This window comes from Mytilus californianus, unplaced genomic scaffold (assembly GCF_021869535.1).
Source record: "Mytilus californianus isolate M0D057914Y unplaced genomic scaffold, xbMytCali1.0.p SCAF_22, whole genome shotgun sequence".
In the NCBI taxonomy this organism is placed as follows: domain Eukaryota; kingdom Metazoa; phylum Mollusca; class Bivalvia; order Mytilida; family Mytilidae; genus Mytilus; species Mytilus californianus.
The window spans coordinates 332,563-342,961 of NW_026262671.1; the positions used below are offsets into that span (position 1 = coordinate 332,563).

At 30.5% G+C, this 10,399-nt stretch overlaps 1 long non-coding RNA gene across 2 annotated transcripts; it reads left to right on the plus strand.

The window, feature by feature from the left end:
* The first annotated feature begins 3,576 nt into the window (after positions 1 to 3,576).
* Positions 3,577 to 9,917, plus strand: LOC127732035 (uncharacterized). Of its 2 annotated transcripts, XR_007996034.1 has the most exons (7): positions 3,577 to 3,853; positions 4,229 to 4,449; positions 5,362 to 5,455; positions 6,212 to 6,394; positions 7,211 to 7,329; positions 8,487 to 8,607; positions 9,599 to 9,917. It is a non-coding gene; the product is annotated as an uncharacterized LOC127732035 (long non-coding RNA). The 2 variants fall into 2 exon arrangements; XR_007996035.1 differs by lacking the exon at positions 4,229 to 4,449.
* The last annotated feature ends 482 nt before the right edge of the window (positions 9,918 to 10,399 follow it).

Sequence of the window (10,399 nt, forward strand, 5' to 3'; positions counted from 1 at the left end):
CAAGTTGTCCGAAAACAATACAGATTACAAGTTGTTGTTATTAATATCAACTTAAAAAAAAATCATACCATCTTTGGAATATGATAAATGATTATAACAATTCAATGTACGTGCATACTTTGTTGAAAGGGATAAAGATATCTTAATTACATGTAATATAAGCAGAATTCATCAGATATGATATTCATTGTAACACTCACTATTTACATTGCGAAACAGGCAACATTTGCTTACGTGAGTTTCAATTGAATTTCACATGAAATTCACGTAAAAATTTTCACGCGAAATTCCCCTCAAATGGCCTATGCATGAAACTCACGTGAAATTGTCATGTGAATTTCACGTGAATTGAGAACTATATGATTTATACATGAAATTTACAAAAATAACGTGAAATTAATTTGAGAGAAATTTCCCTGTGTATATAAATCTTATAACAGATAAATGAAGGTGAAATAATGTCATACAGTAACACGATTCATTTCATATCACAACTCAGAAAATAATTTGAATTATCATAACAAAACTTTTGTTCAATTTGAATATGAAATATGATAGACGTATTTCTTGCCGCGAACTTGATCATGCATGTGTACTTATCATGATTATCGCCAACATTTTTACATTACTTATCTTGATAGTGTGGTTTATATCGTAACTACTTGTTAAAAGATATGAATAACACTAGTAGTTGTTTTGTTTCTTTGCAAAATAAGACAGCAATCCAACGACATACATTAAACTAAGATAACAGGGGACCAAATTAAGAATGCATCAGTAGATATGGGTCTTTTCACAATTGATCTTATATATTTTAAAAACTTTACACTCTATCTTGACTACAAAATTAATGAGAAATAAAAATGTCTTTTAACATGTTTAACAGAAAGATATAAATACACAGTAAACATGTCCGATTGAATTATTTCCTGATGGTTATTTTAAAATAATTTTGTAAAATGAATGATATACAAATATTAATGCTGTGCAATAATATACAAAAATAAGTTATGTTTTATCGTATAAAATCCCTGACACAATTTTGCAATATAGTTTTGTTTTTAATGTTCTTTTTTTTCTCAAAAGGTAAACAAGGTGAGATATAATTACACGTTCATTGAGTCTGTGTAAAAAAACGGCGAAGTAATATAAATACCTAACTCCGAGGAAACTTAAAACGGAAAGTCCCTTATCAACTGTTAAAATCGACGCTCATGCACATCAAACACATCATGAATAACAACTCTCATATTCCTGACTTAGTACAGACATTTTCTTATGTAGGAAATGGTGGAATAAACCTGGTTTAAAAGCTAGCTAAACCTCTCACGTGTTTGACAGTAGCATACAATTCCATTATAATGACGACAATGTGTAAAAACAACAAACAGACATAAAAGGTAAAAATGTCATACATAGGTGTACAGCAGTCAACATTATGTTATAATCTTAACCACTTAAAAAGACAAACAAATATATCGACAAAGAAAAATAAAAAGTCCTATAGAAAAAGCATATTAGCAAAAATGTCAAGAATACAAACATTTACGATAGCAATAACGCAATGACGGGATGTAAAATATATATGGCGGCGTTTTTCTGTCAATAAACTACTGATAAAAATGGTGAAACATGTAGAAGGAAGACAAAAATCCGCAGAATAACTATTCAACATACTTGCAAAATTTTTCAGAAATACGGGTCGAAAACAGAATATTAAATGAGGCACTAATCAGTTATCTTATGTATTGCAATTGCAGCGAGGGGCGGACGTTCACGTGTTTCTTCTTAGATTTTTCTTGCGTTTTAAGGTTTGTACTTTTTTTATTGTATTAATACAACAGCTTGAATGACAAACGTTGAGCTACATGTATACTATCATTAAATCAAATCTTGTTCAGACACGCATATAAACAATGCGCAAACTATATTGTTCTACAAAAAGAGGCAGACAATTCCAAGTTGACTTTCAAAACTCTAAAGTCGAAGGGAAACTGACACCGCAATAACGATAACAGACAGGATTTCAATTCATTGTAACTTTACCAGTAGTTTATTGACAGAATTAACGCCGCCATTCATATTTGATATTCCAGTCTTAACTAAATTACAAAACAAACAGAAAATCAGGGCAACATACAGAAACATCAAGAGATATATTGATCATCAAGGGTATATCATACATCAAACTTATTATAGGTTTCATGACGAGTAAGAATGGTATATCGCTTGATATCAACACGAGTTATTTAATTTCAGTATAATAATGAACGAGCCTGTGGCGAGTTTATTATTACTATTTAAATTAAATAACGAGAGTTGATATCAAGCGATATCCAATTTTCAAAATTTGTTAAACCTTTTTCTCTTATGGTCAACACTCTCAATGTGTTAAATTGAAAATTCCGCGAAATGTTGATCTAGTCTTTTGTACATTCCAGTATGACCTCAAATGTCCATTTCCAGAGTCAAACTTTAAAATCAGACATTAAGACTTTTTGTATGATTCAGAATGTAATAAAATTTGTCAAAAAGAAGATTGTCAGGTGAAAAGTGTGAGTATTTTGTATATTATTGAAGAAATCACATAGATGTGTGTTGCCATGGACGAAATGTTTATCGTCTTAACCTTTGAAAGTCATCAATGACCTAGCAAATAGCCAATGGACATGACGCAATATCGTCTTGTGATATTCAATAAGCCAATAAAATTAAAGCAGATATTTGTATCACTTTTTCGTATCACACTCCGTGTAGTGTGATACGAGAAATATCTTTTCATGCAAGAAATTAAATAACTGGCCACAACCATAAGAGAAATATTATTAAGACACTAATCTCATGTCTATATTGACCTGAACGGTTAAAACATTTAATAAAATGCATGTGGTCTTAGTCACGGGATTCCCAAAAACGACTTTAATATGGACCAAATTTGCTTTACATTGCTATAATCAACACACAATTTTTGATAAAACAATATAACAGTATTTGCTGATGACAGAACATATGGGTTTGGCAGCCTTGAAGCTTGGTGACCATGGATTGAAATCATGGTGTCTTTCTTTTGTCGTCATTGCATTGTCAATTCCCTTCTACTTCAGAATTTTGAATATCCCTTAGTATCTTCAATTTTTCTCAAGAACTAATATAAACAAAAAAGGAACAAAATGGACGAGAAATTGGTGATTACCCTGACGAAGATTTTTTTCCTCAATGTAAAATAGTTTTCTAAATGACTTAATATCACATTGAACTTGAACAACAACCGCTTTTTTTAGCAAGAAACCCATTTCTCTCTAACACACAATAGACAGACACTTCTCTAGAATAACGTCATCTAAACGAATATTAACGAGCTGACTAAACTTTAATACGAATGAGATCTTTTATAATATTTGTTTATGTGTTACATTTACGAAATGTGTACTAGTATTTATTTAAACATTATGATACGAAAATTACACAAAATACCTTTAAACTATTTCTTGGTGACACTATATCAAATTATGTATTTAAAGTATACGTAAAGTATGACATACATTTTTAAATAGTCTTTTGTGTGTAACAAGACATCCTTGAAAAACTTCCTGTTATGTTTATCACATGCATTTAAACAAGTTACTGTATTAAAAAATGTTGCAGCTTGTTTTCCTCTCTTCTCGTTTACTGTTTTTAAAGTGTGAATTCGGAAATTGTTTTCGGTATATGTTTTAACAATCTTCATAATTGGAGGACATAATTGTTTCAGTGGTTTAGGAGTTAAAAGGAAGTCCTGGTTGTAACCCGTCTTTGAATTTAAAAAAGCTGACAAAACAATATTTTGCAATGGAATCGTACACCATCACCTAAGGTAAATTGTATATTTCATATGGTACCTAACGATTATGTTTAGTTTTCGTCAACTTAACATCAAGATCCAAGTTTAATTTACTGGTAATTTAATGCAACGTCTGCACATATGAAGGGTAGCTCTTTCCAGTGGTGCTCGAGACTTAATATAAAAACACCGACACAGTGAGAAAATAATAATTCTTATAGCTAAACAGATACAAAAACAATGCAAGGAATGTGTATGAAGAATAATTCAAGTCAAAACGTTTGTATATCTTTATTTGCTTTCTTAACATCAGTCGTATGTCCTGACTCGTTGACCTTCAGACATTGACATTTTTTACAGAAACCACATTTATGTTTAATGTTCACATTTATTTGCAATACATTGTAGATACTTTGGATACAATTATTTTTGTGAGTACCAATTTTCGAGAAATAAAAAAAGTACAATTTCCGTGGATAATCATTTCAATGGATTTGCCGGAAGTCCGCATACAAGCTTATAAAACATTGGTTATTCATTGAACATTTAATTTTGTGGTTAACTTGTACCCACGAAGATTGGTATACAACGAAAAATAATGAATCAACAGTTCACTGTTAAGAGTCAGGGTAAATATTATAATGAATAACAACATGATTATTAATAAATGACACAAAGGGTTCTATAGCAATGTCTAAACCATGACAATTCTCAAAAAAAAAATCCCAGCTGAGGAGGAGCTAAGATCATTTTCAGATGATATGATGGTTTAGTAATTGCCATTTTATCCTTAGTGACATTGGTGAACTATTTGTGACCTTTTTTTGCAAAGCTGATGACAAGACCAAATAAACCAATGTTTATTTTCAAATGTGATACGAAATTTCTAGGTATTTAATATCATGTATTAGTGTAACATTTAATTAGCACAAACCGTTCAATATCTATAAGTAGTTGGTCTATATTGAATGGTAACACATGTACAGTTTTTACTCATAATAATGATCTCTTTTGTTTATTGACTGCCATTTTTTTAAATATTCATTAATTTAGTTACAGATCAATACAATATTCATCTTTCCGCTCATCATGTTTCCTTTTATTATACTAGATATAAGAAGATGTGGTATTAGTGTCAATGAGACAACTCACGAACCAGAACCAAGTCACAATTTATAAAAGTAAACCATTATAGGTAAAAGTACGGTCTTTAACACGGAGCCTTCCTGGCTTACACCTAACAGCAAGCTTTAAAGGGCACCGAAAATGACGAGTGTAAAATCACTCAAACGGGAAAACCAACGGTCTAATTTATATAAAAAACGAGAAACGATGTAGAAAGTTAGTTTTGAGAATCTGTTTTGTCAAATTTGGTCCTACTTAATCGATTGTATTCCTCTTTGAAAATTCCTAGCTATATTATTCTATACGGCTTAAAAGTAGGAAATTGAAATGTTGTATTTGTTTGTAATTCCAAGCATCTCACTTATAACAGTTGCTGTCATATCAAAAACACTTCACTTATTAGAACTTAATTTCAGAGAACACTTTAAGAAATAAGACAAGGCATGCATATCCGTCCACACACATATGTTTGGATTACACTTTTGGTATTATCCTGGAAATGTGGAAAGGGTGAGTAATGATAAAATGTTTTGGTATAAAAAGCACTTGTATATGTATATATCCAACAGTAATGACTTTATTTACTTTTAAATATATGTCTCGGTCATATTTTATCAACTAATCATGAATTTTAACAGAGCCTTAAACCACTCAATGAACTATGCTGTATACACGTACAGCCTTAGTAAATCTAGTGATACGTTTCCTGGAAGTGGGCTTCATGTAGTGTAGTATAATATATATATATAGAGAGAGAGCTATTTACTGTATGTTCATTGCTATTATGACATGATGATAGACACACTTTATATATGTTCTTCTTTTTGCCTGCTGTCATGAATGAGAATACGTACCATGACGTTAAACCATTTAATGTTTTGTTTCATACTTATGAATACGACTGATATTATTTATCGATGAACTATATAAATGAAGTATTCGTGGTCGATTTTGATAGTTTATATTTGAATGAATATATGTACGTACTGTATATAGCGTTCTGCTATTTTTTGCTTCAAATTTTAATGTTTATGAGTAATGTTACATCGTTATTATATCAAGTCTAAGAAATCATCATTACCTTTTTGAGACAAATCAGTTTCAGTTTTTAATAAGGCTCTGGTTTGTTAATCTTACAATTGTCGGTGATGTTATCTTCTCTTAATATGATGTATATGTAACTGTGTCTCCTTCACCAATAGAGTGTTTGATTACAGCATAGTCTAACACCAGATTTACGTATGAGGAAATACCTATCAATTTCAGTTAGCGGATCGGAATCTACAATGAAAACATGGAAACAAGCGGTTTTAGATTGCTATGAGAATAACACGTTTTTGGAAAGCAACTCAACTGTTCTTAAACAGTACATGCTCAATCATACCAAAGTAAATATAAGTATTTGGGTTGGCAGCTTCGAAGCTTTACTTCCTTGGATTGAAATAAGAGGTAGGTTATTTATAAAGTGTTTCGGTTATTTTTTACTTAGAGAAAACATTTTTCTTTTTTTCATTCCATTCTTTTATGACATTGTAAGCTTAAGATGTTCAATCTGGAGCAAGAAATGAAAGGAACAGTGGGCTTGACTTTGGTATTTGAATTATAAATTTTTGAATTATACATGCATATGGTATTGCAGAATGGAAATATAGAACTGATTGATTGGTTGTGCTGTAGTGCAATTTTTTTTCCCAATTTTCATATAAAAAAAATGTGTTCGATAAAATCTATATTTATTAGCTTAATGTTTGTTAAATGTGCGTATTGATATTGTTTTATTAAGGGATACACTTTGTCCCCCTATTAAATTTAATCATACAACCTAGCTTCAAAACATTATCATTTAAAAATTGAATTTTAATTTAAAGCCATCTAAAACCCTCAAGGAAAACTCTGATTCGTTGTCCTGTTTTGATAATAATGCTGTTGTCTGAGTTAGTTGCGCCACTTATTCAACTATTCTATTAGGTCTTGGATGTTCAAATATGTTTTTGTTGAACATTACTGAAGAGACAATGATTGGCAAAACGCGCATCTAGTGTTGTAATATTTTTCCTGTTTATGCATGTTATAAACGTAAGTTTTTGTACTGATATTTTACTTTTTTTCATTTCACAATTAGTGTTTAAGTATTGATAATAGCAAGCAAATACGTTCAAATCATTCATGTTTGTGAAAAAAATGGTTTGAAAATGATCCAATTGGCACATAAACTGTTTCCATATTATCTATTTTAAGCTTATTTTTTATTTCTTTTTATTAAAGGTTGTTACAATATACCACTTACATGCAACAGCTTAGAAATAGATGAAAAAAATGCCGCAAATTCAAAACTGTGCCAATTAAAATGCATGAACAGACGATATTTTGCGTTTAACCAAAAAGTAAGTTGATCAGTCATGGAGCTCATTCAAGTGTGGCGCAGTTTTAATTTATTCGTCAAAGTCTGATCTTTTCAAGTTTTTTTTATAAAACAGTCTATCATGTCTATATCTATTCCAGGTTAAATACTCTTGGAAATCTGTTTTAGAGTAAAAATGTCAGAATCGTATTTTTAGTTTAAAAATTCTAAAGACTTACCGCATAACCCATAAACTTCAGATAGAATATTTTATCTCATCAGATCCATAAAAAGAACACATACACACAATTAAACAATCGCAAAGAACAGATTTGAGAGTACTCGGAGTATTTGAACAACTAATGATATATTGAATTTATCTGAAGCTAAAATTTCAATTCTTATCCTTGATAGAGTCGTAGGACAAATATCATCCCATTTTCGTCATCAAATCTCATATTTTGTCGTCGTTTAGGAACTATACAATTTAACATAAACACAATGATCCCTCATATAATATATTGTACAATAATTCACTTAGAGAATGATGGTTGTCTGTTTTGGCATGTCTGGTCAAAATCTTTTCTTCCAAAACTTGTAAATATCTTAAAGGTATCGTTATATATAGGTATATGACAAAATCATTACATTATGACTTTGTTTGTTACAATTCTTTAATTTATCTCGGGTTCATTGATTCTTTAAAAGAATCACATGACTAGGTTGAATATTTGCAGCTTACAAAATTAGTTTTTAGTCGATGTGTTATTGAAAAAAATTGCCTTGTTGTCCAGATACGCTCGTCCTGTTTACTGTTTCCTTTTTGTCCCATTTCGAATTGGAATGTATGCCTGTACTAAGTCAGAAATATGACAGTTGCTTACCATTTGTTTGATATGTATAAGCATTTTAATTTGACATTTTATAAGGGACTTTCCGTTTTTAATTGACATTCGAGACCGATTTGATTTGCTATTTTACTTTGTGTTAGGTTTTGGACTTTATATTTGTCTCGAATACCACAAAAGAAAAGTTTAAAACATATTCCTAACTGCAGGACATAACCAAACCTAAAAAGAAAGAAACAGTTGAGGAAATCAAAAACTAGGGTTATGTTGCAGTAATAGGTTATGATTTCAAAATTACACGAAAAGCTAAAAAATCAGAAATGAACATTCTTAATTTAAATGTACATTGTAGAATGAGAGATGCGTGTGCTTTGATGAACATGATGTAGTGGAGAAAGAGACTGACAATGCAAGTTTCTGTCAAGAATTTATACATCGTGGAGACTACAATACACACGTTGTTGTATACAAAGGTTTGTATTAATATCTTGTGGTTCCTCCCGGCTTTAAATGAAGCATATGCTATGTCGAACAAGCAACTAGACGGATACATTTCAAAAGTAATGGCAGAAACCGTTTTTGAATATACACTTCCGTCTTGAATAACAAACAATTTCAAAATGCAATGGAAACTGCAATTTTACTTAGTTCAAAACGGAGTCATGTTCAAAATAAGCTATACAAGGTAAACAAAAATTGACCACTCGTACCGTAATATTGTCTTCATCTATATGTACAGAGTATAGGCTTGGTGGGCAGGATTTAACTTTATTTTAGTTTAAAATAAGTCTAATTAGCTTATATCAAACAGTGTGTTCACTAAGTTATATCTAAGTTGTGCCACCTTGTCAATAAGGAAAATTAACACTCATTACTAATGCAAAATTCAAAATCTCATTTGTTTTAAGTTTTTGTTGCCTAAAACAACATTAAACATATTTTTTTCGGAAAAACTGATGTTCTTGTTCGTTAATGATAACATGGATTAGAATATATCGAACTAAGAATTTTGTATTTCGAAAGCAATGTAAATTCATTTCACCATTTTCAAGGTTATCGGAAAAAGTCGGAGACAATTGTCTATTGGCAATTGGAAAGACCTATTTCATATGTCAAGATTAAGATAAAAGGTTAAATGTTTTAAGATTGTCAATGCAGAAACCTCAAATATGTTGTCGGGTATTAAATCTTTAAAACATGGTTTCCGTACTGTATTACAATATTAACATAAGTACACATGGTTGAATACAACACCTGTTGCATACATGCACTGTGAAGATTTGTTCTCTCCATGATTTGAAGCCAATCAACACAATACACGTATTTGCGTGTATAACGTGGATGAATGTGCTACACTATGCAAATGTACAATCTTTTGATATGAAAGCAAAATAAATGATACAAAGTTTTTGCATAATTATTTTAATCTAATTTAAAATACTTCATTTATTTTATAATCTCCAGTTTTTGATAGACCAATAACTTTAGCGGGTAATAACCATGACTGCCTGTCTTACCAATGTAACTATACTGGCGCGATGCCAATATTTTACACAAAAGATTGTTTTGAATATGCCAGATCGTATTGTCGTAAGTATATTAGATAATGAAAGAAAAAATCGGTTAGAAATTAGTAGGGTTTCAAATTTTACTGCAAGACGATCATTTTATCTACTTAGACTCAACACAGACGCTCAAAGCAAGAAGTCCATACAAGAGTAAAGTTAAAGAGTATTGAAATCGAAATGCCTTGCTCAATATAAAAAATGCTATCTTTTACTTATACGACAGTCGAATAGAATTTCATTATATTAATACAAATGTGTGAGCAAAACAAACAGACATAATTAGTAAAAAAGTTTAAAAATTTGGAACCATTAGTAATTCCATCTAGTGAAAAGAAGCCTTGGTTCGAAACCTTGTCAAAACAAATACTTAAAAATTAATATTATCTGCCTCTCCGTTAAGCTAGAGCATTATGAAGTAAAAGCGACGACTGGTCTGCTGAGAATCAGAATAATGTTTACGGGTAGGGTTACTGGTACTTTGTGAAGTTACAAGTTTTTGTTTGTTTTTTTTGGTGTTTGTTTTTAATATTTATTATTTATAACTTACAATTTACAACATAATATACACAAATATAATAGCGATGTTATAAATATATTGATATTATCTAATCAATACATCTTTCTATTAGGAAGCAATTTTTGTTTCTTCAAATATACAAATATAAGATAGAAAGTAAAGCAGTCTGAACACCGGAAA